At 38.5% G+C, this 25,102-nt stretch overlaps 1 pseudogene; it reads left to right on the plus strand.

The window, feature by feature from the left end:
- Positions 1-6,153: 6,153 nt before the first annotated feature.
- The window catches only part of Cul2-ps1 (cullin 2, pseudogene 1), a 45,840-nt pseudogene continuing 26,891 nt past the window's right edge, over positions 6,154-25,102 (plus strand).

The raw sequence follows: 25,102 nt of genomic DNA on the forward strand, positions 1-25,102 counted from the left end.
TTTCTCTTGCTAATATTCACTTATTAGTGAGAACATGCTATGCATGTCTTTTTGGGTCTGAGTTACCTCACTCAGGATGAGATTTTCAGTTCCATCCATTTGCTGTGTTTTAAAACTAAGGATGTTCTCATTCTTAATACCTGAGTAGTATTCTATTGTGTAAATAAACCACATTTTCAGTATCCATTCTTCTGTTGTGAGACAACTGGGTTGTTTCCAGCTTTCTGGCTATCACAAATAAGGCTGCTATGAACATATTGGAACATGTGTCCCTGTGGCATGGTGGGGAATCTTTGGGGTATATTCCCTAGAGTGATATTTCTGGGTTTTTAGGTAGTTCTATTTCCAATTATCCCAAGAACCTCTAAATTGATTCCCAGAGTGGTTGTACCAGTTTGTAATCCCACCAACAATGGAGAAGTGTTCTTCTTTCTTCACATCCTCACCAAATATGTTTTCACCTGAGGTGTTGACCTTAGTCATGCTGACTGGTGTCAGGTGGAATCTCAGGGTCGTTTTGATTTGCATTTCCCTGATCACTAAGGACATCGAACATTTCTTTAGGTGCTTCTCAGCCACTCGAGATTTCTCTATTCTGAGTTCTCAGTTTAGTTCTATACCCCATTTTTTGATTGGATTGTTTGTTTTTTTTGCTGGTAAGCTTCTTCAGTTCTTTATATCTGTGATAACCTCTCTATCACATGTGGGGTTAGTGAAGATTTTTTCCCCAATCTGTAGAATGCCAATTTGTCTTATTGACTATGTCCTTTTCCTTATAGAAGTTTTCCAGTTCCTGAGTTCCCATTTATCAACTCTTGATCTTAGAGTATGAGACATTGGAGTTCTGTTTAGGAAATTTCTGCCTGGGCCAATGGGTTCAAGGGTCTTTCCCACTTTCTCTTCTATTAGATTCAGTGTATCTGGTTTTATGTTGAGGTCCTTGATCCGCTTGAACTTGAGCTTTGTGCAAGGTGACAAATATGGATCTATTTTCATTTTTCTACATACAGACAGCCAGTTAGGCCTGCACCGTTTATTGAAGATGCTTTCTTTTTCTTATTTTGTATTTTTGGCTTCTTTGTCAAAGATCAAGTGAGTGTAAGTGTGTGGTTTTATCTCTGGATCTTCAATTCTATTCCATTGATCAACCTGTCTGTCTCTGTACCAGTACAATGCAGTTTTTATCACTATTGCTCTATAGTAGAGCTTGAGGTCAGGGGTGGTGATTCCCCCAGCCGTTCTTTTATTGTTAAGAATTGTTTTTGCTATTCTGGGTTTTTTGCCTTTCCAGATGGATTTGCTTTTTCCATGTCTTTGAAGATCTGTGTTGGGATTTTGATGGGAATTGCATTGAATCTGTAGATTGCCTTTGGTGGGGTGGTCATTTTTACTATGTTAATTCTGTCAATCCATGAGCATGGGACATCTCTCCATTTTCTGAGATCTTCTTCGATTTATTTCTTGAAAGACTCGAAGTTCTTATCATAAGGATCTTTCATTTATTTGGTGAGAGTTACCCCAAGTTATTTTATATTGTCTGTGGCTATTGTGAAGGGACTTGTTTCCCTAATTTCTTTCTCAGACTGTTTATCATTTGTATAAAGGAAGGCTACTGATTTATTTGAGTTAATTTTATATCCAGCCACTTTGCTGAAGTTGTTTATCAGCTGCAGAAATTCTCTGGTAGAATTTTTGGGGTCACTTATGTATACTATCATATCATCTGCAAATAGTGATACCTTTAATTCTTCTTTGCCAATTTGTATCCCCTTGATCTCTTTTTGTTGTCGTAATGTTCTAGCTAGCACTTCGAGTACTATATTGAATAGATATGGGGATAGTGGGCATTCTTGTCTTTCCCTAGATTTTAGTGGAATTGCTTTAAGTATCTCTCCATTTAATTTGATATTGGCTGTTGGTGCAGTAAATTGCTTTTATTATATTTAGGTATGGGCCTTGAATTCTTGATCTCTCCAATACTTTTAACATGAAGGTGTGTTGTATTTTGTCAAATGCTTTTTCTGCATCTAACGAGATGACCATGTAATTTTTTATTTGCTTTTGCTTATATGGTGGATTATGTTAATGGATTTTTATATATTGAACCAATCTTGCATCCCTGGGATGAAACCTACTTGATCATGGTGAATGATAGTTTTGATGTGTTCTTGGATTTGGTTTGCAAGAATTTTATTGAGTGTTTTTTTTTTTGCATTGATATTCATTAGCCAGATTGGTCTGAAGTTCTCCTTTTTGCTAGGGTCCTTGCGTGATTTAGGTATCAGAGTAATTGTGGCTTCATGAGTGAATTAGGTAGTGTTCCTTCTGTTTCTATTTTATGGAATAGTTTGAGGAATATTGGTATCAGGTCTTCTAAGAAGGTCTGGTAGAATTCTGACCTGACCTAAATCCATCTGCCCCTGGGCTTTTTTTTTTTTTTTTTTTTTTGGTTGGTAGGGTTTTAATGACTTCTATTTCCTTATGGGATATGGACCTGTTTAGAAAGTTTATCTGGGGGTTGGGGATTTAGCTCAGTGGTAGAGCGCTTGCCTAGAAAGTTTATCTGTTCTTGATTTAACTTTGGTATGTGGTGCCTGTCTAGAAAACCATCTATTTCATCTAGATTTTTCAGTTTTGTTGAATATAGACTTTTGTAATAGGATCTGGTGATTTTTTAAATTTCCCCCATTTCTGTTGTTATGTCTCTCTTTTAATTTCTGATGTTGTTAATTTGGATACTGACTCTGAGACCTTTAGTTAGTTTGGGTAGGGGTCTCTTTTGTTGATTCTGTCAAAGAACCAGCTTCTGGCTTTGCTAATTCTTTATATTGTTCCCTTTGTTTCTATTTGGTTGATTTCAGCCCTGAGTTTGACTATTTCCTGCTCCTCTTGGATGAGTTTGCTTCTTTTTGTTATAGAGCTCTCAAGTGTGCTGTTAAGTAGCTAGTGTAAGATCTCTCTAGTTTCGTTACCAGTGTATTTAGTGCTATGAATTTTCCTCTTAGCACTGCTTTCATTGTGTCCCATAAGTTTTGGGTATGATGTATTTACTTACATACTTACTTATTTGTGGTGGAGTGAAGGTGGATGTCTCTAAAGTAAACATATCATCTTTATAGGTGTGCGTGTGTGTGTGTGTGTGTGTTCATATTGTCAGATATCTGTGATAACATCTTTCCCAGAAATGAATTGTTAAAATATGGAGAAAAGAAAGGCTTAAGTGTAAATTTGAGATGCCTCAATTTACTAATCTGTGGACAAGGTGTGTTTTCAATCTAGAATGTCATGAAGTGGGAAGATTTCAAGCCTTCCCCAATAATTACATATACAAAGAAAGTTAAATAACATGTTCTCCTACAGTAAAGCAAAAGCAATAGGTCTTACTCATTCTTTGGAAAATCTTGAAGACTCACAGCAAGAAATTAGTATTTTCCCCTTTCCAAAGAGCTTATGAAGAAAGAGTATTAATAAAGTGTTACCCTGAGATGAAATTTTATTGCAGTGTTCATCATAAATTATATGCATTTTACTTAAAATGGGTTAAATATAAATAATATACTGAGAAAGAGTTTATAGGGCAATGACAGCTCATATTTCTACTTGAAAGAAGTAAAAGATAGAGGTGAGTAATCTGTTAAATTGTGACATTAAAAAGAGAACCACCTGACCAGCTTCCTGGCAGCGTCTTGCTAGGTGGCAAAGGGTATAGATATTAGGAATGCTAGTAAGGCAGAGGAAAATTTCTAGAATTACCAGCTCAGTAGTGTATAGTATCCATTTGGCCACAGTCCAGGTGGTTGGCACACAAACATAATTCTTCTGCCCATGTAATCTCTATATACAGCATATCTATATCCATCCACCCTGTATCTGGCCCTAACCAAGTCAAATCATCCTCCAACTTACATTTCCTAGGATCCAAAACCCAATGTGTTTTCAACCCAGCACATCTTTATTTAGCTTTCTTTCCACCATAGCTCTTCCAAATTCTACTTGTTCTAAGCTCATCGGTTCCCTAGAATAATCCTAATTATTTCTTGCATTACCCCAGCTCCTCTCCTCACCCACCTATGTTACCTACAAAAATACCACAAGAGAAATATTCCTCTGGCACAGATGATTTATGTTTTCTCTTAGATCCATGATGTACTTCCAGTCAATCTTATGCATGATCATTAAATCTGTAATGATTTCCCAGTGCTGTTGCTTCAACTAGGGTCTCATGCATACCAAGTGAACATTCTCCCACTTGGCATGCCTCCAGCCCAACTTCTAGAGCTTCTGTTTCTCTAAGTATAGTTTTAATACACCAGATATTGTCTGGCCATTAACTTTATTCTTTCCATACTTCTTATATGTGGGCATGCATTCTTCCCATAATAACTGTAAGACATACCCTCACTCCTCTGGTTCTCTGTTCAGCTATCATATTTAAACCAAGACACTGTTGACTTCACTACCACAAATGGGCTGTCTTCTCACTTTGTCTCTGGAGGTTTGTGTTTTAACTTAGACCCACTTACTACTATGACCTGATTTTGTTTGTTTGTTCCTTTCTGACATCAGAAGCCAAATTCAGTTAAATCATAAGATTACTCTTACACTGATTTGTTAGCTTCTAAGTGCTAACAGCTATGTCTTACAGTGGTCTTCTGTACAGTGTGATTGAGGGGAGGAGGGAAGGAGGGAGGGAGAGGACTACAGGTAAATGAGGTGAATATCAATTTTAGGGACACAGTACTGCAGATTGTCTCTATCTATCTTAGGTAACAATTGAGCATAAAAACATATGAATCTGTTCAAATATTCTTGAAGCGTCATTCTTAAATGCATATCTCACTTTAAATGCATTAATACTGTAATTACAGGACATGTGCCTCACTTTTCTGAGATAATGTTTAGAATGAGCATATATTAGCTCTAAATGTACTTAGAAAAAATGAGATGATATTCTCAAAGATACTTTGCCACTTAAAAAGCCAATGATACTTTATTATACAAGACTTAAATTCCACATTTTCTTCCCATTTCCCAGAGTTTTGCTATTTAAATCACATACCTAAGTGTTGCTTTTTCCATTCCTTTCTAAAATTCTCTTCTTGGTAATTATGTAAAATGTGAGGCTTATAGAAGCATTTATAAAACCCAAAATTGTGTTTATATAATTATATATATATATATATATGTATATATACATATATATGGAGAGAGGAGAGAGAGAGAGAGAGAGAGAGAGAGAGAGAGAGAGAGAGAGATTGTGTTTGACTAAATGTGTGTGGTGGGGCGCACTGGCAAATACTTAGATCCTGTTTGATCATGTCACTCATATCTAAGTCCTAAAAGTGTGCATTCATTCTATCATATCAGTTGCATCTCAATTCTACATACAGGACCCAGTAGGTTTCTGGGAAAATGTAATTTAGTAAGTGAGTTCTTAATCACCAACCTTTTGAGTTCCTCTATGGAGTTAGTATTGCAGCTACTGCAAGACTACAAGACCTGTAGTACGTGTCCTCTTCCCACTTCAAGGCTGGCAGACTTTGAAGGAGGACCATACCTGGACTACAAGATGGGCAGTGAAAATATCTTCCCAGAGAAGAGTATTCTGTGCAGAAGAGTGATACACATGAAGACATTGCCTCACTAAAGAGTTAGATGTATTCTTAATGACAAGCAGTTTAGCTGAAGCATGAGGAGGTGTGGAGAGAAATGTCAAAAAAATGAACATGTAAAAAGAGCCAGGTAATGAGGAGACTTGCACATTAAACAATGACATTCGGCCCTAATCCTTCGGAAACTCAAGTTGTATGATTACATTTGTACAGTGGATAGCAAACAATAGGAGAGGAAAAACCAAATCAAGGAAGCTAATTATGAAATTACTGCAATAATAAACAAAAGAACTGTGGGGACGTGTGGATTCTGTACTGATGATAGCCATAAAAAGAAATTAATGCCTTTCTCAAAATGCCCAGTAATTGTATTTCCCTTTCACACAACATGCAGACTGCTCAAATAGCACCCATCTCCTTCTCGTGCAGTTGACAGAATGTCAAGTCTCAACCGCAGTGAAGTAAAAGGAGCACACCTCCAAAGCAAGTCATCTTCTCAGGTGATTGACCTGGGAGGTTCAAGGTTCACAGAGCTCTTGCCATGACTGTACCCCGAGGCATCACTACAGTCATCTCTGTGCTCCTTACCTTGCCTCAGCTGACGCTTCCTATTGTGGATGTGGACACCGGTCAGCAACTCCACAGCACCCTTCAGCACATATTCCCAGGGAAGATTGCCTCAATCCCTGTAGGAAAAAAGTTCTAAATGCTCTTGCTTTCCTTACTCACTCCTTTCTGTGTCTAAGAATGTGGCTAATTCCATGTGTCAAGGCCAGATCATATAATAGGCATTTATATCAGGCAAATGGACCCTCAAGTTTGTCCTACAACTTAGAACCAACATAGGCAATTCCCATGTGTGTCAGTGTGGTCAGTGAAAGAAGAGAGAAGTGATTTTCTAGGCTGCATGAGAGTTATGTGGTGGCCGCACCCCATTTTTCTCCCAGTCCATTTGATCTAGGGGAAAAAGATATTAAGGGATGCTGAAAATACACAAATTATGGTGTCCTTTCAGTGAGTCTCTTGATTTGTACATCCTTGCCAATATTATTTGGTGATAAGAAACTCTAAAAATAAATGTTCTGCACATATCAGGTGAGTGTTCATTAAGGAAAATTCCTAAGCTGTTCTATAGATATCCAGGAGAGTCAAGGCTGAGTCATGCTATCAAAGACGCTTGAATCGGAAGGTTGAAAAAATACAATAACCCAATGCAACTGATCGAGTCATTTCCCTGAAGAGCAGTCATGAAGTGCAAGGAGGAGTCATTGGAAAAAGGAAGAAGCAGCAGGAGTTGCGGGGGGGGGGGGCGAAAGACAGCAAGAGAAAGTAGAGGGCACTGAATAGGACCAAATACATTACACATGTGCATGGAAATGTCAGAGGGAATCCATTATTGTGGTCAATTAATATACACTAATAAAAATATTTAAACAAGATAACATCATCACATATAACTATGTATGACATATACAGTGTAAAGGAATGCAAGGATGAGAATGCGATGACGAAGACAAGCCTTCCTGTTGAAAGGCTTGCTTCAGCTGGTTGAAACCTGGTGACCATTGGCTTTCAAAGTATGGGTTAATGGATAGCAGATAAAGCTGGGGTCAAAAACTAAATGAAGCTTGGCTTAGATCATTGGTCCAAAACAAAGACAGGCTGGGCTTTTTACTAAGGTGGTAGCACAAGGTAGGGTTTTTAATGTAGAACTGAACTGAGTGTGTTGAAGGAAGTACACAGTAGGATATATTCAAATCAGCGAGAAAGCAGCAAGTAAATCTAAGACGTGGGTCCAGAAGGGAGAAGGACAAGGAGACTCACACAATGAGGGGGAATTTAACCTTAATTCTCTTAGGAAAAAAATTAAAGAGAGTTAGAAACTAAAGGGCAAAAAGGTACGGTAGGAAACTACTTTCCATTACATGACAGGCTTAAATTTACAAGGGTGAAGGCTAAGTTCAGGGTGGATTTCCTTGTTTTTAATGAGTAACTGTATTTTAAGTATTCTCAATTATAATTTATGGAATACATTAAAGTAACAAACTACTTCCTCATACAATATCAAGTGCCTATTCCTTAATAATCTACTTCAGTTGAAAGTATAAAAGTGTTCTTCCAGTCGTTTATATATAAATAGAGGTGTTAAGTGTCCCTTACAGTATTAAGAGATCAATATAAATATTTAATGCAAAGGAAACAAGAGATGATTTAAGCATCTCAGGATTCAAGTTGGAGATAATTGCTCTAGCTCTTCTTTCTAGTTTTCTCTGTTTCAGAGAAATAAGAATTCTATTTGATAGCTAAAATAATAATTATACTTGTTAAATGCCCAAGCCAAGTTGCCAGCATGAAGTAACAGTTCATGTTTACCCCAGAACTGTCACAATGTGCCAGAATAACTTGATGTTTGGGATATAATTATGAAAAGGAGCCTTTTAGACCTCACTCCAAGCCCATGCTCTTGTGGACAACATCCCTAGTTAAGAGCCCTTAGATCATTAGGCCAGCTTAGATCACTGACATTTTTGTTCACTGTGAGATTTTAAGTATTTATTCTTGTGGTACAGGAATACCCCAAGAAATGTGTATGGGCAGAAACATTTGCTCCATAGAAACTGACAGTAACAAGACAGTAACTCTGATAAGTAACGCATACACAGAGTTGCTTCATTATTTGGGGGTCACGTGTCATTGTCAGAGAGGACTAAGCAATCGCTTTTTTTCCTGTAATGTATTGAAAAATTCAAAAATGATCCCGGAGAGAAGGCTCAGCAGGCACGATCACTGCCTGTTCTTTCAGAGGTCCAGTGTTTTATTCCCAGCACCCGGATGGTGGTTGACAACTGTCTGTAACTCCAGTTCTTAGGGATCCAGAACCGACTTCTGCTCTCTGCTGATACCAGGAACAGATGTGGTACATAGACATATGTTCAGGAAAAACAGAACACACACACACACACAGACACACACACACACACACAGACACACACACACACACACAGACACACACACACACACACACACACACACACACACGACATATGTGCGGGAAAATACCATACACAAAATTAAATGAAATTCAAAAATGGCCCTTTCTATCTGGATATACTCCCAATTAGATGCGGCATGCCAGAGTGTAGGTCAGACTAAAGGATACTCATTTCTACTGGACCAGAACGAAAGATCCATTTACCCCACTAACCTTGTCTTCTTATTATAGCCATGCTCCTGTGTTTCTTCCTGCAGCATTCTGTTTCTGAACATGTCTTCTACTCTCCACAAAGCAGCATCCATTCTTCGGTAAGATCAGAGCTGTGCTCTGACCTCGGATTTCTTTTTTTTTTTTTAATTTTCATATTTTTCCATCTTTATTAACTTGAGTATTTCTTATTTACATTTCGATTGCTATTCCCCTTCCCGGTTTCTGGGCCAATATCCTCCTAACCCCTCCCCCCTCCACTTCTATATGGGTGTTCCCCTCCCTATCCTCCCCCCATTACCACCCTCCCCACAACAATCACGTTCACTGGGGGTTCAGTCTTGGCAGGACCAAGGGCTTCCCCTTCCACTGGTGCTCTTACTAGGCTGTTCATTGCTACCTATGCAGTTGGAGTCCAGGGTCAGTCCATGTATAGTCTTTGGGTAGTGGCTTAGTCCCTGGAAGCTCTGGTTGCTTGGCATTGTTGTACCTATGGGGTCTCGAGCCCCTTCAAGCTCTTCCAGTTCTTTCTCTGATTCCTTCAACGGGGGTCCTATTCTCAGTTCAGTGGTTTGCTGCTGGCATTCACCTCTGTATTTGCTGTATTCTGGCTGTGTCTCTCAGGAGCGATCTACATCCGGCTCCTGTCGGTCTGCACTTCTTTGCTTCATCCATCTTGTTTAATTGGGTGGCTGTATATGTATGGGCCACATGTGGGGCAGGCTCTGAATGGGTGTTCCTTCTGCCTCTGTTCTAAATGACCTCGGATTTCTTCTGATACTTTTACCATTATCTTGCTGCAGGCCTGAGTATCTCACTCAGGATAATCTTATGTGTGAATTTCTCATCTACCACATGTGAAAATTGTTTGTTGTTTTGCAGTGACTTCATTAGCTCACATGGTACCTGGGTTATTTAACAGAGGTGAATGTTTCAGAATATGTTTTAAATGAATGAGCAGAAGGAGAACAAGTGAAAATTGAGTATATCTGGAAGTGAATCAGCTACAGGAGCCATGTTCATGTGTACACATACTGTGCAATTCACACTGAAGATGTCAAGGGTGATTGATCAATGCTGAACAGAGAAGTTATATATGAATTTGCGTGTATGCCTGAGTGCTTATCAGTTATTAAATCTGCAGCAAAATATACCCTGGTGGATAAGCACTGTAACAAATAATCTTCATTGTTAACTTGCTGGGATTTCAAACCATCATGGTAACAATCTTCTGAGAATGTCTATGAGGAAGCTTCTAGATTATATCAGTGGAAGTGAAAAAAAAATAAACACCGAAAACAGCACTACTGGTGGGCAGGGTCCCTGGGCTGAGCACAGAGGAAAAAGCCAGCTGAGCACCAAAGGTCACTCTTACTCACTGTGATGCAATGGGACCAGCTCTTCAGTCACCAGCAGCCATGACCTCAATGTCAGGATGGACTGTACCCCCTGTGCAATACATTAAGATAAACCTTCCCTTCATTAGGTATTTTTCCTGAAACAGAAAGTAAAGCAACTAAGAAAGCACATTTAAATTTCTTAAAGTTCTCTCTCTCTCTGTCTCTGTCTCTCTGTCTCTGTATCTCTCTCTCTCCCTCTCTTTGAGTGTGTGTGTGTGTGTGTGTGTGTGTATGTTGTGTGTGTATGTGTGTGTGTGTGTATGTGTGTGTGTGGTATGGAGTGCGTGAGTGAGTGAGTCTTGTATGTGTGTGTGTGGTGTGTGTGTGGTGTGTGTGTGTGTGTGTTTGTGTGTGTGTGTGTGTGTGTGTAGTTTATCATATCATGACTTTGGGTGTCCAAGACTAGTGATAAAGACCCTAAGTGTAAAATGATGGTGACCAGAAGAGTTGGTGAATACGGGCCAAACTACATAAAAAGGATGGTTCCTTGGGCCTAAGTATAATCTTTTTTTCCAGAAATAAAAAATAAGCGCAAACACAAGTATCTATTCCATTTATTTTTCCATTTATTATTTATTGAAACACATAGCAATAACAAAATACCAACAATAAATAATATTCATTAAGAGCTTTCAGAGTAGTAAGGCATTTTATTTATTAGGCCTCCAATGATGAAATAGATACAGTAAGGCTACTATGTACTATGCCCCCTTACAAATAAGGAAGCTAAGTTTTCACGGGTTATATTAATGGTGAATAATTTGAAAAAACTATGAGGAATAGCTACTATTCTGAATATATAGGCTATATAACTACAAATAATGCATCCACTCATGAATTTTCAGTAAAATTCTATATATTAATAACTATTTGTTATGAGTAGTGATCTATATTGTATCCCTAAATGAAACTTTGAAAAGATAGTTGGTCTGGATCTCAGGCACAGTAGCAACACATTTTCTCCATACCAGTGATGATAGGTGAAAACTCTTTTCAAGTGAGATGAGGCAGCCCAAGGGTCATTATTCATTGTATGTGTCAATTCAGCTGAGTAAGAAAGTGCTCTGATATTTGATTGAACATCATTCAGGATATGTCTGTGATAGCGTTTAAGTTTGAGGTCAGGTTTTGAATCTGCAGACTAAGTACAGAAGTTTGACACACACTCCCTCAACCCCCACAGTGTGAGCAAGCATTGTCTGGTCCAGTTTTCTGGTGATATTAACTTCACAAACATGTGGAGCATCAGAACTCTGACCTTTCAACCATCTTTGTGATGGAACACTGGCCTCTTGCTTTCAGATCTAGGCTTGACCTGGAACTCAGACCATTCTTTCTCCTGCTTTTTCAGCACCTCCATCTAAGTTCTGAAATGTAACTGTGCTAGATAAGATAATGGCAAATCTTGGGAACTTTGGCTTCATAATTGTATGACTCAGTTTTTCAATAATCTCTTGCATATACTATTAACATGAATGTGCATATTCTACTGGATTAACATCTTTGGAAGACTCTTCGCAATAGAACAGAAACATACTGTACCAAGAAAAGTTAACTTCCAAGAAGAGGATGAGGGGTTTTGAGCGTGAAAGCACTCCACACATATCCAAGGACCAGAATGAGACCCCAATGCCACATAATCTAGGACATCTAAAATGGTGTAGACATCGATCTTCTATGAGATAGTAAGATGCTGCAAGACACTGTGAACATGCCCATGTGCCTTACTGTTTCTGAAATAAAAGACATGGAATATCACCACCCATAGCAGAGAGATAATGATGTGATGTGATGACAGACAGACGCCAGGGGTGGGGGTGGGGGCAGGGACAGTGGGAAAGAAAGAGGGAGAATATAAAATAATCAGAAAAGGCTGTAAAATTATTTCCAAAACATACATTCAAATTCTGATTGAGAAAATCAATTGATGAAACTTCTTTCATCAATTGATTCATGACTGGAGCCATGGGTTCCTCCATGTATATTTATTGGTTGGTGGTGTAGTCCCCAGGAGCTCTGAGGGGGTCTGTTTGATTGATATTGTTGTTCTTCCTATGGGGTTGCAAACCCCTTCAACTCCTGCAGCCTTTTCTCTAACTCCTCAATTGGGGTCCCCTTGTTCAAACTCTCAGTCTTATGGAATGAAAATTGTTATCTGCCAGAAGGGCGTTCTACCCTCCCCCAGTGCAGCTGAAAATGAATCTGCAACATGGGTAGAGCAACTCCTTCCTTATACTTAAGAAATTCCCAGGTCTAAGCCTAAAGGAACCCTTAGATTTCTCTCTGTGTTATCAGATTCTATGCACCTTTTTTTATTAAGACTTCTTAATGTATAAAATGGCTTCTTCCATTACATAACTTAAATTCAATATCAAACAAAAATATTACTATTTTCCACATGACATTGATTTATAGTTTGGAAAATTCTCTACTTCCCTTTTGCCCTACTTTCATTGATGTTCCTTTTGAATTATTAATAATTTTATTGTCAATGATTTAATGTCCATAGAGCTCATCGACCACTGTACTTTCTAAGTATATATGCTCTTTCATGAGTAGGAAAACAAAATATTCTTAATTATTTAAAATGCTAGCATCAGAATGTTTGAAGTAACTCTGAACTATCACAGTCCTGATCATTCTCCAAAGATGTGGCATCCTATCGTTGGTATAACAACAGACATATTTTTCTCCAAACTCACCCCAGATTTCACTCTGGGCATCCCTCCAACATAATGGCCACCTCACAGTAGTGTTTTAACACATGAGAAATAAATTAAAACATCTGGGGCCTTCTCTTGCTGAAACTGATAGTTTCGTGTCATTATTAAATGGGCGACAATGTGTGAACTGATAGATTATTTAACGGCTATGCGAAACACTAGGTAAGAGTTTGATGTTGAAAACTACTGCAAAGATCTTTAAGTGAAGGTTGTTTTAGCTCAATAGCTTGCCCAGTGTTAAGCAGTTAAGATTACATGCTAAAGGGTGCTGCTTTGAAAATACATCCAAACACAAGCTAATCAAGAACATAATTAAAAAATATGCTACATGCATCTTCTACCCTGAGTAAGATAGCAATCTCACAGACTCGGCGTAGCTGTCCTCACCTCTTTCCTTCTGTGTCACCAGATAAGAAAGTTATCTTATACATACACATGAGATACATGGATGTATGTCTATCATACACAATGTTTTAATGTCTTCACTTGGCCAGTTTCTTTCTTTTTCATATTATTATTTCTGTCATCCCATGTCCTACCAATTACTAGCCTTTGATAATGCTTGCCACAGATGACCTAAACATTCCTGTTCCATGTCTTCTTTGATTTTTATATCAACCAAAATAAAGTTATGGCTCGGCAGCCCTGAAGGACTTTCCACTCCAGTCAGGGGTCTTTGTCACTGAAGTTCTTTACTATGCAGACAGACGGAGCTATCTGAGCTCCCAGTTGCTGCTTCCAGAGAAATCCACCTTGTTACTTGAATGAAGTTCCCCTACCCCCAACTCCCTCCCTGAAACCCTATCTCCATGATCCTTCTGGTCACTTTCCCTTTATTTGAACATTTTTATAAAATTGTCCTCCTCTATATTATAACCCATAAGAGGAAAACACTCATTGTGGTGAATAAACCATTAAAATTCTTAATAGTATTTACCATAATTTAAAGTGCCAGGATGATAATATTTTCTTAAAACTACTGACAAACTTATAGTTTTTTATAGCATTTTTCATCCAAAGATATTCAAGTTCTACTTTTTCTTTTCAAATAAAGAAACATCTATAGTCAGCACTATAAAATGGCTCAGTGCCTGCACAAACCATAGGACGTGCAATAAGGAAGAAGCTGGGTAAAGGGAATCATCTGTAGAGAAGCATATGGACTGGAGAGAAGGCTCGGAGAGGACGGGCAGCTGCCAACAAGCCCGAAGATCTGAACTTGATTCCCATAATCCCCAGAGCGAGACGAGAAACATAATTGCATTGAGTTGTCCTCCAACCTCTAGAAATACAATCCAGCATACCACCTAATACATGAAATTTTTGAAAGAAAGACATGAAGAAACAAAGGGTTCTTATAGAACAACAATGTCTAGGTTATTGAAATCATAGGACATGTTCAGAGTTTTCAATCTAGGGATGTATACGAAAATAAGCAAGTAATTTGGGGGAGGCGAGCAAATTAGAACAAAGTCTAATGACACATCTATAGGAAAACACCAAAATAAAGCCATGACTTTATATCCTACTATAAAACCTAATAAAACCCCAAGCTACCTAATGTGTGACAACACCTGTCATTCCCTGTAAGAGGCTGTGGTTGGCAGATCTCTATGATGCAACCCAACCCATGCTGCACAGTAAGTTCCAGCAGAGTGTGATACAGCTCAGCTGACTGAGTGCTTGCTTCCTAGGCACAGAGGTCTGCATACTCAGCTGATCAGGAAACGGTGTGGAGTGGAACTTGCCTCTAATCCCCGCCCTGGAAAACTGTCAAGAGGACCGGAAGTTCAAGTTCATGCTTGGGTGCATAGTGAGCCCTAGCTTAACCAGAGTTACATTAGACTGTTATTTCAAAAAAAATGAACAATAACACTTTTGTGTGTACATTCCTCTGGGAAGCCTTCACCAAGAAGCTGAGAGAAAACAGGCTCTCTCGTCCTTTGGCTTCTCATCCTCTCTGCATCATCTAGTGCTGCCATCTGCTGACCCTTCCACATTTCACATTGCTCCTACCAAAGGAGCTGGGATCGGCTTACTCTTTAGGTGTTTATTTATTTTTAAATCTGAGGAATTCATCCATGATGACTATACCTTATTCTCATCACTAAAGAGATTTCTCAGACTTCCTGAGTAGAGCTCCCTTAGGTTCACATCCCCTGGGGGCTTATCAGAGGCATTTCTGCTATGTGCAGCCGAACCAGGTCTGTCCTCGGGGATTTTAGGTTCTCCCTCCTTCTAAAAGCTCTAAAACATGCGGGGCTCAGCCACTTACTGGCTGTGAGTGACCTTTCTGCTCTGCATTTGCTTTAGTCAGTGACTTCTGACTCTTTCTACGCCCCAGTAACTCTTCCTCACTGGAAGAAGGCAGCTTGTTAAACTTTCTGGCTGTAACACAGCAGTTTGGTCCATTTCTAACCAATAAAAGTTTAATGGAGCTTCTAAGCTAAGTCCAGTCTCACAAAGGCTCAAAGTACACTGTTTGCATGTGCATGTGTGTGTATGGATGTGTATACACAAACACATAGGCACACACATACACACACACATACACAAACACATAGGCACACACATACACAAACACATAACACACACACACACACACACACACACACACCACTCCATATTATATGACTGTAACATCTCTGTTTCCAACCTCGGTTGATCGAAGCTTTGCTATTTCCATAAGCTTTTGGCATAATATAGGCCAAAATGACTATGCAAAGAACAGGCAAATGCCATGAATTAGAGTCATGAGTTGTAGAGATTTTAGGAAAACAAAGCTATGCCTTCTGAGTTGTTTAATACCTAAAGAATATTTTCAAAAGCTCATATGCTGTGAACAACATTTTCTCATAGAAATTTTTTGCCTTCTCAGTGAGTTCAGGATAGACCTTTTAATGTTCTCCCAGAAAACAGTTATTATAAAATAAATTTAGTCTTGACAAAATTATGATCTTGACCTCAATAGCTGTACCCAGAAAGGCTATCACAACTGCCTTGATTGATCAACAGCATTACCTGTAAAGCTTTAGAGGAAGAAACACATGTACTCCACCTGATCCTATACTGACTCAAATTCTCTTAAACTGAAACTTCCAAATGATTCCTCAGAAAAAGGGATATCTGTATTGGCAATATAAATATTATCTTGATTATTAATAATAGCTAGTATGAATGAAGTTATTTGTGAAGCAAATATTCCAGGGTAGTATGCTATTTGATCCTTCAATGACTCCATGAGATTGATCTGATTGTTAACCAGTTGTGGTTGATGTTATTTTTCAACAGATAGCTTATAGAATCTAAGGAACCTGTGAGGGTTGGAATAGAACCAGTTCTATCAGCTGAGAGGCTACTTTACACTTCTTCTGTGACATATCTGATGAGGGTCTCCTTGTCAACATCTTTTTACAGATACTGTTTTAAATGTTTATACAAGTTTTCTACTTGTCTTTGTTTTGCATGTGTTTCAAGAATACAACAATAGCATGTTAGCTCTTTAGGTTTTCTAGGGAATTGAGGTTACATCTCTTTTTGCATAGAGTATTTGGTAAGAGCATACTATTATGTCATTGCTAAGCTTGACACCAGAGACATGGTCCTCACTTACGTGAAGTCCTTTGATGATTATTCTTGGCCTCTGTGTGAGTTAGGATTTTCCTCATTGCCCGTCTTAGCACAGCTTGGTAAAACTATATCTTACCAAGCCTACCATGCTGTTCTGACAATATTGTCAGACCTCACTTAGTAACTACATAAAAGATTTGAGGAGTCATCAGAGTCAGATTTAAGCAGAAGTTAGTTTTGTCAGGTACTTACAGTAATGGAAGAGGATAATAAGAGTCAAGAATTTACACAAGGTTGTAGTATAAGGATTAAGCAAGGACTCAATACCAATAATTAGAGGTCAAGTAGAGTCAAATGGAAGTTGACAAATTAGGACAAGCCTGCAGCCCTTCACAGCTAACAGAGCAGTGGCCTGAAGCAGAAGTTACTGATCATGTGATTGTCTCCTGCATTGGGTCAACAATTCTTGGGTTTGCTATTGGTCTCTGATCACTTTAACATTGGGAACCATGGATTGCTTTCTTAAACAATTCATTCATCTCCATTATTTTAGATCTTTTTCTATTACAGACATTCTTCAATAGCTGGCCTTATTACAGTATCTTTAATTAAGACTCCCTGATCCACATCTACCCTTTGTTTTCCTTCATTCCTCTAACACAGGAAGAGAAATAAAAGGCCTTAGCTTTCTGTTTCCTCTTTCTGGTTTTCTTCATTTTGGTTCTTGGTTTGCTGTTATTGAATTCTTGCTACCTTTCCTCATACACCCACAAAAATCTCATTTCATCTAGAGTTTATCCTTTCTACCTGTGAGAGAACCTGTCACATAAACACCTCCACCTGTAACTTGTAAATGCCTGGAGCCCTTCACCTAGCCATCTTGCTTTGTTTATTATATCAAAGGGCTACAGGAAACAAGCCTGTGTGGTGAGAGGGAAGCAGGGATGATTAGGTTGTATGTGCTTACTTTGTCTGCTTGTCTTCAGATCTGGATGGAAGCCTGTGTTTTGGGGAGGCCTGGTCTCCAGACAGCCAAGCTTTATTGCCATAAGCAAATTGTACACAGAGATTAACGCTAATAGCTACAACGGGAAACAACATTTAACTTTGCAATTAAGACAAAAGTTTGCATAAACAAAGACATGGAAGGCTTCTTCTTGGAATCAGAATCATTTTCAGAGATGTATAGCACTGCCATTGTTGGGACAAATGCTGAGACGAAAAATAATTCAGGCTACTTTTGTCATCACGTTTTAGTTCCCATCATATGGGGGGTATGCTGCCACTCTCTAAGTTAGAATAATAAGAATGAGATATATACTAACATACAGCAACATTTTGTATTGTTTCCACTTAATTTCCACTTAATTCACACCATTACATTTCTGCTTTTTTCCCAATGCCAATCTACACAGGTAAGAAACAAGTTCTGTAGGAGTAAAGTCTGTTGCTGAATATTTACTATGTTTAAGTGTCTCCCTAAGACAGCAGCTGGTAGTTCTGTCAGTAATAATAACATATATTTGAAAAAAACAATGTTTTTCTTTTATCAGCTTCCTCTGACATTTCTTTAAGCACACACCAAAGAAGTTACATGTGTCAGCTGCAGACTCGGCTGACACAAATTCTGGCTTTTTAATTTTCTGGCCACTGTATTAACAGCAGAAGCCTCCTTTGGCTCCTAGTAAGCCAAGAGTAATATTTCCCATGTCTGAGTAAGTACAGGACCACAATGCATTCTATATGTAGCTATGAAATAATTTTTGACCCTGAGAAAGAAAAACGACAGGAAAAAGGAATGTGGCCCTCTATGATTTGTCCATGTGTGCCCAGAACTTAGCTGTTATTTCTGGCTGAGGATTGATCATCAGCTGCTGCTGCATTGAGCTTGGTCAGTTTCTAGACTTACATGATTGGCAGATACTCTCTAGACTGAGCACTGAACCATGCCATTCAATCACACAGTGCTACCTGCCTGCTCACTCACCTCCAACTGATTCTCTCCTATTCCCTACACATGTACATGGCATCACATGTCTCTGTTTAGTTGACCTCCATATTAGAGTCTGAGCTTCTTTGGGACAGGAGCCAAACTTACATGTGGTAGTGTCACTGATGGTCAGAACTACTACGCATGCATTGGAATAACACTTGAATGTTTTACTGGAGCATAAGCTCCTTGCAGGGAAGTTTTGTGTCAATGTATCTGTAGCACGAGTGCTAGTGTAGGGTAATGTCTAATTCACACTATGCTAATTAAACATGATTAGATGAATCTTGAGGTTGTTGTGCTGAATCTAGACAGTTTCAAGATTTGCAGATTTATAGTATTCAGAGAATGAAGAGCTCATTAGCACAATAGACCACAAACACTCCATGAGGCTGTTTTATCTTAATTTTTAAAGTAGGAACAGATGTCTATCATTTCATTTTCATAATTAGAAAGACATAAATAAAAATATACTTCTTGCAGCCTCTTTTTTAAAAAAAACTCATTTTACTTGTTTCTATAATAACGAAAATGGTTTTTCTATGTCACTGATTTTCTCTTATAATTTATTGAAAATAGAAATTAATGAAAGGACATTTTATAAGATTTACCTGAAGCAAATGTTATAAGATTAAGAACTGATATGTACTATTTTCTTACGTTGTTCATTCAGATAAAGGCCTTTCCTCAAGGCAGGAGAGAATTCATAACTTGCATGCTGTTCCTCACCACAGTTTTTAGGATTCTGGTAACTTGTACTTTCAAAATCTTCTGGTTTTCCTCCTCTTGCAGAATTCGGGAGCATTATCACCGCAGAAAGTGAGTCCATTAATCTTCCTTTGCACACCATCTGGTCAAGAACTGAAGCTACCTATGGTCAAGAACTGAGTAGATCCAAAAATGTCAGAGAGGCAGCATCCATCCAAGAGCCTGGACAGGGAGGAACAAATGACTGTTGAGGTATCATGTTTAAAAATAGATGAAGTTTTTATTCAAGTCCCTTCTTAGTTCATTTTGTACTACTATACCAGAATACCTGACCCTAACTAATTAGAAAGAACTGGCCTTCAGTTCACCATTTGGAGCCAGAGAAATCTAAGAGTGTCTGCTGTGGTTCGTCATGCTATGCTCTCACAAGGAAACAAGAGAGAAAGAATGGGAAGAAGCTAAACCCCATTTTTAGAAAACCCATGCTTGCAATAATAAATCCACCCTTGTGATGACTGCAATAATCTATCCTTGCGAGAGCTCTCATGACCTAACCAGCTCACAACTCTCTGTTCTGTTGCACTGAAAATCAAGTTTCCATTACATGAACTCTTATGAGCTAATAATAGAAAGCTATGCCTAAGTCGTGAAAGCAAGACCAGATGCCTTGATCCAGATGTTATGTGATTTTCATTTCCCATCATCCCTGGAACAGTCAAAGCACCTATAATAGAGATATAAGATGAAGAAAACAGCCACAGGGCCTCAGTGTACTCTAAAGTGGTTGTCATTGGTGAATAAAAAAAACACTGAGATAGAAATGGCATTACCACAGAATTAAATTGATTTTTATATTTAGTTAATTTATTTCAAACATTGAAACAAGGAAATAAGATCTTGAATGAGTAAGGCCAAGCTAGTCTGTGATCTGGTGTGCTCAACTGATAGTAGTAGTGCTATATAATTTCAAAGCCTTTACCCATGCTAGGCTTCAAATGTTGTACATGGTTTTGGAGATACATGATATCATCCAGTCTATGCCCACACTCTCATCCCCAGAACTTGTGTCTATATTACTTTACATGTATACAAAGCATTTTAGATGCAATTCAGCTAATAACTTCATGAAGGAGAAATTATTCTGTGTTCTCCAGGTGGTTCCAATGGAAGAGTCTTTTTATGAAAAAGAGGGTGTTTGGAGAATCATTCCACAGAGAGGCAGATAGAAGTAAAATGTTGAATTGGTTGACCTTGGACCAAGAAATATTAGTGGGCTCCAGAAGCAGGTAAAGACAGCACACTCTTCCCTAGACTGATAAGTCTTCCAGAACTTCTATTTTAGCAACTCATCATAGATATCTTATTTCTGAAAGTATAAGATAATAGATGTGTGCTATTTAAAGCAACTATCATTGTGGCAATATGTTATAGAACTCATAAGAAACTAATTTAGGTATGATAGTCAAATTTCAGTCGCAGATGAAGATGTAGAAATAGGTGTTGAGGTCCAGGAAGAGCCTAGGAGAAATGCAAATGCAAAAGTGATCACACTGATGTCAAGGCTAAAACCCAAGGCTACAAGTGACTACATGCCAAGAAGATGCATGAGATGTCTGAGAAATGTCTAAGAAACTGCACGGGAGGCAAGCATGAGAAGAGTAAAGGGAGCATAAACTTTGCAATACATTCAAGTTTATTACTCTAAAACAACATCATACAAATATTTCTGAGATAAACAGAAATGACTGGTTATTGCTAAGCATATTTATATAAAATACAATCTAATCTAACCACCAACCAAATATTTGATGCCCACCTCTTAACTATTATTGCCAATCTTCTTTGTCTCCAGCAATATATTTCTATTCTATTTCATCTTCTCTGACACAGACCCAAAAAGAATTTTTAGACAAAGAAATATTGCACCTTTCAAATTCCACAAGACAAAAAAAATCTCAGGCAAAAATCTCAAAAGATCTATAATTTTAAGCAAATGTGTAAATGTTTGTATAAAAATTATCAACAGGTGAGTCTGGGCTTACTCAATGTTAACTGTTAATTGTAAGCACAGTAAGCTTTACTGTTTCTGCCTTTATTAAATTCAGTGATTAAAAGTGTATCTTCCAATCTATATCACCAATGCCCCAAGTTCAGGAGACTTTCTGCAAAAAGATGTAAAAACATGATCAAAGCATAGGTTGGAGAGGAAAGCTGTAAAATGGTGTCCTCTAGATATGACATGGTCATTGAGCCCAGAACCTCTTCAGAACTGTGTTTACATACACAAGTCAACACCAATATCACTTCAGCTTGAGTAGGGGAGGAGCCATGACATCTCATCCCTCAGTGATGGACTTACGACAATGGCTAGATGCTTCTGTGGGATGGGCTGTCAGTTTCCCCAGTGGTGTAGCCACTGAAAAGTTCTCCATGTTCCTGTAAATAACCACCCGCTCATGTTCATGACAGGAAACGTAACCAAACTCAGTGAGACAGAAAACCAGACTTCACTGGAAGAGGGAGTTTTCAGCGAAGAGGAAGGGTTTTGGTGGAAAGCAAAATGAGAGACAGTAATGGGGGTTGAAAATGACCAAAACTCGGTATACCCATGTATGCAATTGTTAAAATACAAAAAGTCCCAAAGTCCATTGACAAGTCAGCTAATCATGGATTTCTACTTCTATACCTACATTCACCAATGCCTTACAGTGCATATGGGGTTATATTAGCAAAATACACTGTTGTAGTTTTTGTTTTGTTTTATATATATGAAACACTGATAATCATATTCAACTCATTACATTATCTTTAGAAGCATTGAATATAGAGTCAAATTTAAAGCTTTGAGCAGTGTTTAATATGAAACTCAAAAAAACATAATATTAACATTATTGGTTATGCCACTGATGAGAACAAGTTACTAACAAGTTAACTGAATTCTTGGAGTAAATGGCTGAATAAGGACTTCCATGATACATGTATAAAGAGATCTCTGCTTTTACACTCCATTTTGTAAAACTGGATGCTGCCAACATTTTATTTCCCTTAATCTAATGAGCTGGCCAGGTGTTGAGCAGCAGCAACAGCCAAGAGTGGAGTAACCTCAATCTTCATGAAGTGCTTGTAAGACTCAATGTTGTTTTCCTTCTCGTCTGTTTATCACATTCACTTGGTAACTTACCAATATGAGGCTCATCAGGAATCCACCAACCAATCTTACTTCCTGTCTACTCTCGTTTTGAAGTCAGGTTTCTGAAGATTATAGGTTGGTACTCCCCTACAAGACTGTGTGTGCTCCCAGTGCAGACTCTGATCTTGTTTCTCATGAAATGTCTTACCTAAAAATCAATATGATTAGAGAAGTAAATGGGGGTTACGAAATGTTGATTGGTATGATCTAAGCCAATCACACCAGTCAGGGTTCCTTAGAGAAAAGAGTGTGTATATATTATTTATATTTGCTCTTATCTACACATTCTCAGTCCTTGACACTAAGTGCCTCATTAACAATCTGCATCACAATAGTGATGCCAAGAACATGATAGGCACATAGTCCATTCAGGCAGTGTGCCTCAGCAGTCCAAATCTGTCACAAAAACCTAGGGGTTTCCTGAAAAGCCTGTGGTGCTCAGTCAACAATGGAAGCCTGGAAATTCTGGATCTGATATCAGTGAATAGATCCACTATCAGCAATGGGGTAAGAAGGGAAGGTCAGGCTAACAACATAAAGATAATCTTCTGCCATGTCTGTTCTACTGAGCTGCTTCGAGAAGGTGGTGCCTTGCTTACATGTGAGGTGGGTCTTTCCACATTAATTAAGGCAATCATGACAATGCTTCTTTCTGTTGAGGTTTCCTACTCAGATGCCTGTAATTTGTGGCACAGTGACATTAAAATTAACCATCATATAAACATAGCTTCCGGATAATGGAACGATATCTTTTCCTTCTTGACTAAACCAGTAATTGATCCCACCTTTTCTGTAACTCTCTATAAAAAACCTGCTCCAGCTGTATTACAGAGGAATAGTGATTAAAAACTGTATGGTATTGATACAGAGACGGACAGGGAGATCAATGGACTAAAATTGAAGACCAAGAAGTGGACCCATACACCTATGGTTACTTGATCTTTGACAAAGGAGCTAAAACAATCCAGTGGATAAAAGACAGCATTTTCAACAAATGGTGCTGGTTCAATTAGTGGTCGGCATGTAGAAAATGCAAATTGATTCATTCTCTTTTTTTAAACAGATGTAACATTCAATATTTGTTCTTGATTTGTAATTGGCTGAATCCACATATGTGGAACCCACAGATTTTAAGGGTCAATTGTGCACACACTATAATTACTTTAAATCATGTATATACCCTCAAAGCTTCTTGTACCTCTAGTGCATCATTGCTCACTTTCTATGAATAGAATGTCTTCTATCATCACAAATACCAAAGTCAGAAATTTGACATTTTTCTAAGTTATTGCCCATATTCCAACTTTTTAAACATTTTTATTGGATTTTTAAAATTTACATTTCAAATGTTATCCCCTTTCCCGGTTTTCTGTCCATAAACCCCCCTATCCCATCCCCCTCCCCCTTTTTTCTATGAGGGTGTTCCCCCACCCATCCACCTACTCCTTCTAGCCTCCCCACTCTGACATTCCCCTGCACTGGGAGTTCCAGCATTGGCAGAACCAAGGGCCTTCTCCTCCCACTGGTGCTCAACATGGTGATCCTCTGCTAAATATGCTGATAGAGCCCTGGTAGAGTCAGGTGAATGGTGGTTTATTCTCTGGGATCTCTGATCGGTTGGTATTGTTATTCTTATAGGATTGCAAATCCCTTCATCCTTCCTTATCTCCTTGTACAAAGCTCAAGTCCAAGTGGACCAAAGACCTCCACATAAAGCCAGATACACTGAAACTAACAGAAGAGAGAGTGGGTAAGAGCCTCAAACACATGGGCATAGGGGAAATTTTCCTGAACAGAACACCAATGGCTTATGCTCTAAGATAAAGAATCGGCAAATGGGACCTTAGAAAATTGCAAAGCTTCTGTAAGGCGTAGGACACTGTCAATAGGGCAAAACCAACAGGTTAGGAAAAGATCTTTACTACTGCTACATCTGAGAGAGGGCTAATATCCAATATATACAAAGAACTCAAGAAGTTAGACTCCAGAGAATCAAATAATGCTATTAAAAATGGGCTATTGAGCTAAATAAAGAATTCTCAGCTGAGGAATATCAAATGGCCAAGTAGTACCTAAACAAATATTCAACATCATTAATAATCAGGGAAATGCAAATCATAACAACTCAGAAATTTCACCTGGCACTAGTCAGAATGGCTAAGATCAAAGACTCAGGTGATAGCAGATGCTGGCCATAATGTGGAGGAAAAGGAACACTCCTCCATTGTTGGTAGGACTGCAAGCTGTTACAACTACTCTGGAAATCAATCTGGAGGTCCTTAGAAGAGTGGACATAGTACTACCTGAGGACCCAGCTATACCATTGCTGGGCATATACACAAAATTGCTCCGAAATATAGCAAGGACACATGCTCCACTATGTTCATAGCAGCCTCATTTATAATAGTCAGAAGCTGGAAAGAACCCAGATGCCCTTCAGCAGAGAAATGGATACAGAAATTGTGTACATTTACACAATGAAATACTACTCAGCTATTAAAAACAATGACTTCAGGAAATTCTTAGACCATTGCATGGAACTAGAAAATATCATCCTGAGTGAGGTAACCCAATCACAAAAGAATACATATCGTATGCACTCACTGATAAGTAGATATTAGCCCAAAAGTTCAGAACACTAAAGATATAATCCACAGACCACATGAAGCTCAAAAAGAAGGAAGATCAAAATGCAGATGCTTCAGTC

The sequence above is a fragment of the Rattus norvegicus genome, chromosome 2, assembly GCF_021556685.1.
Source record: "Rattus norvegicus strain SHRSP/BbbUtx chromosome 2, alternate assembly SHRSP_T2T, whole genome shotgun sequence".
NCBI lineage: Eukaryota > Metazoa > Chordata > Mammalia > Rodentia > Muridae > Rattus > Rattus norvegicus.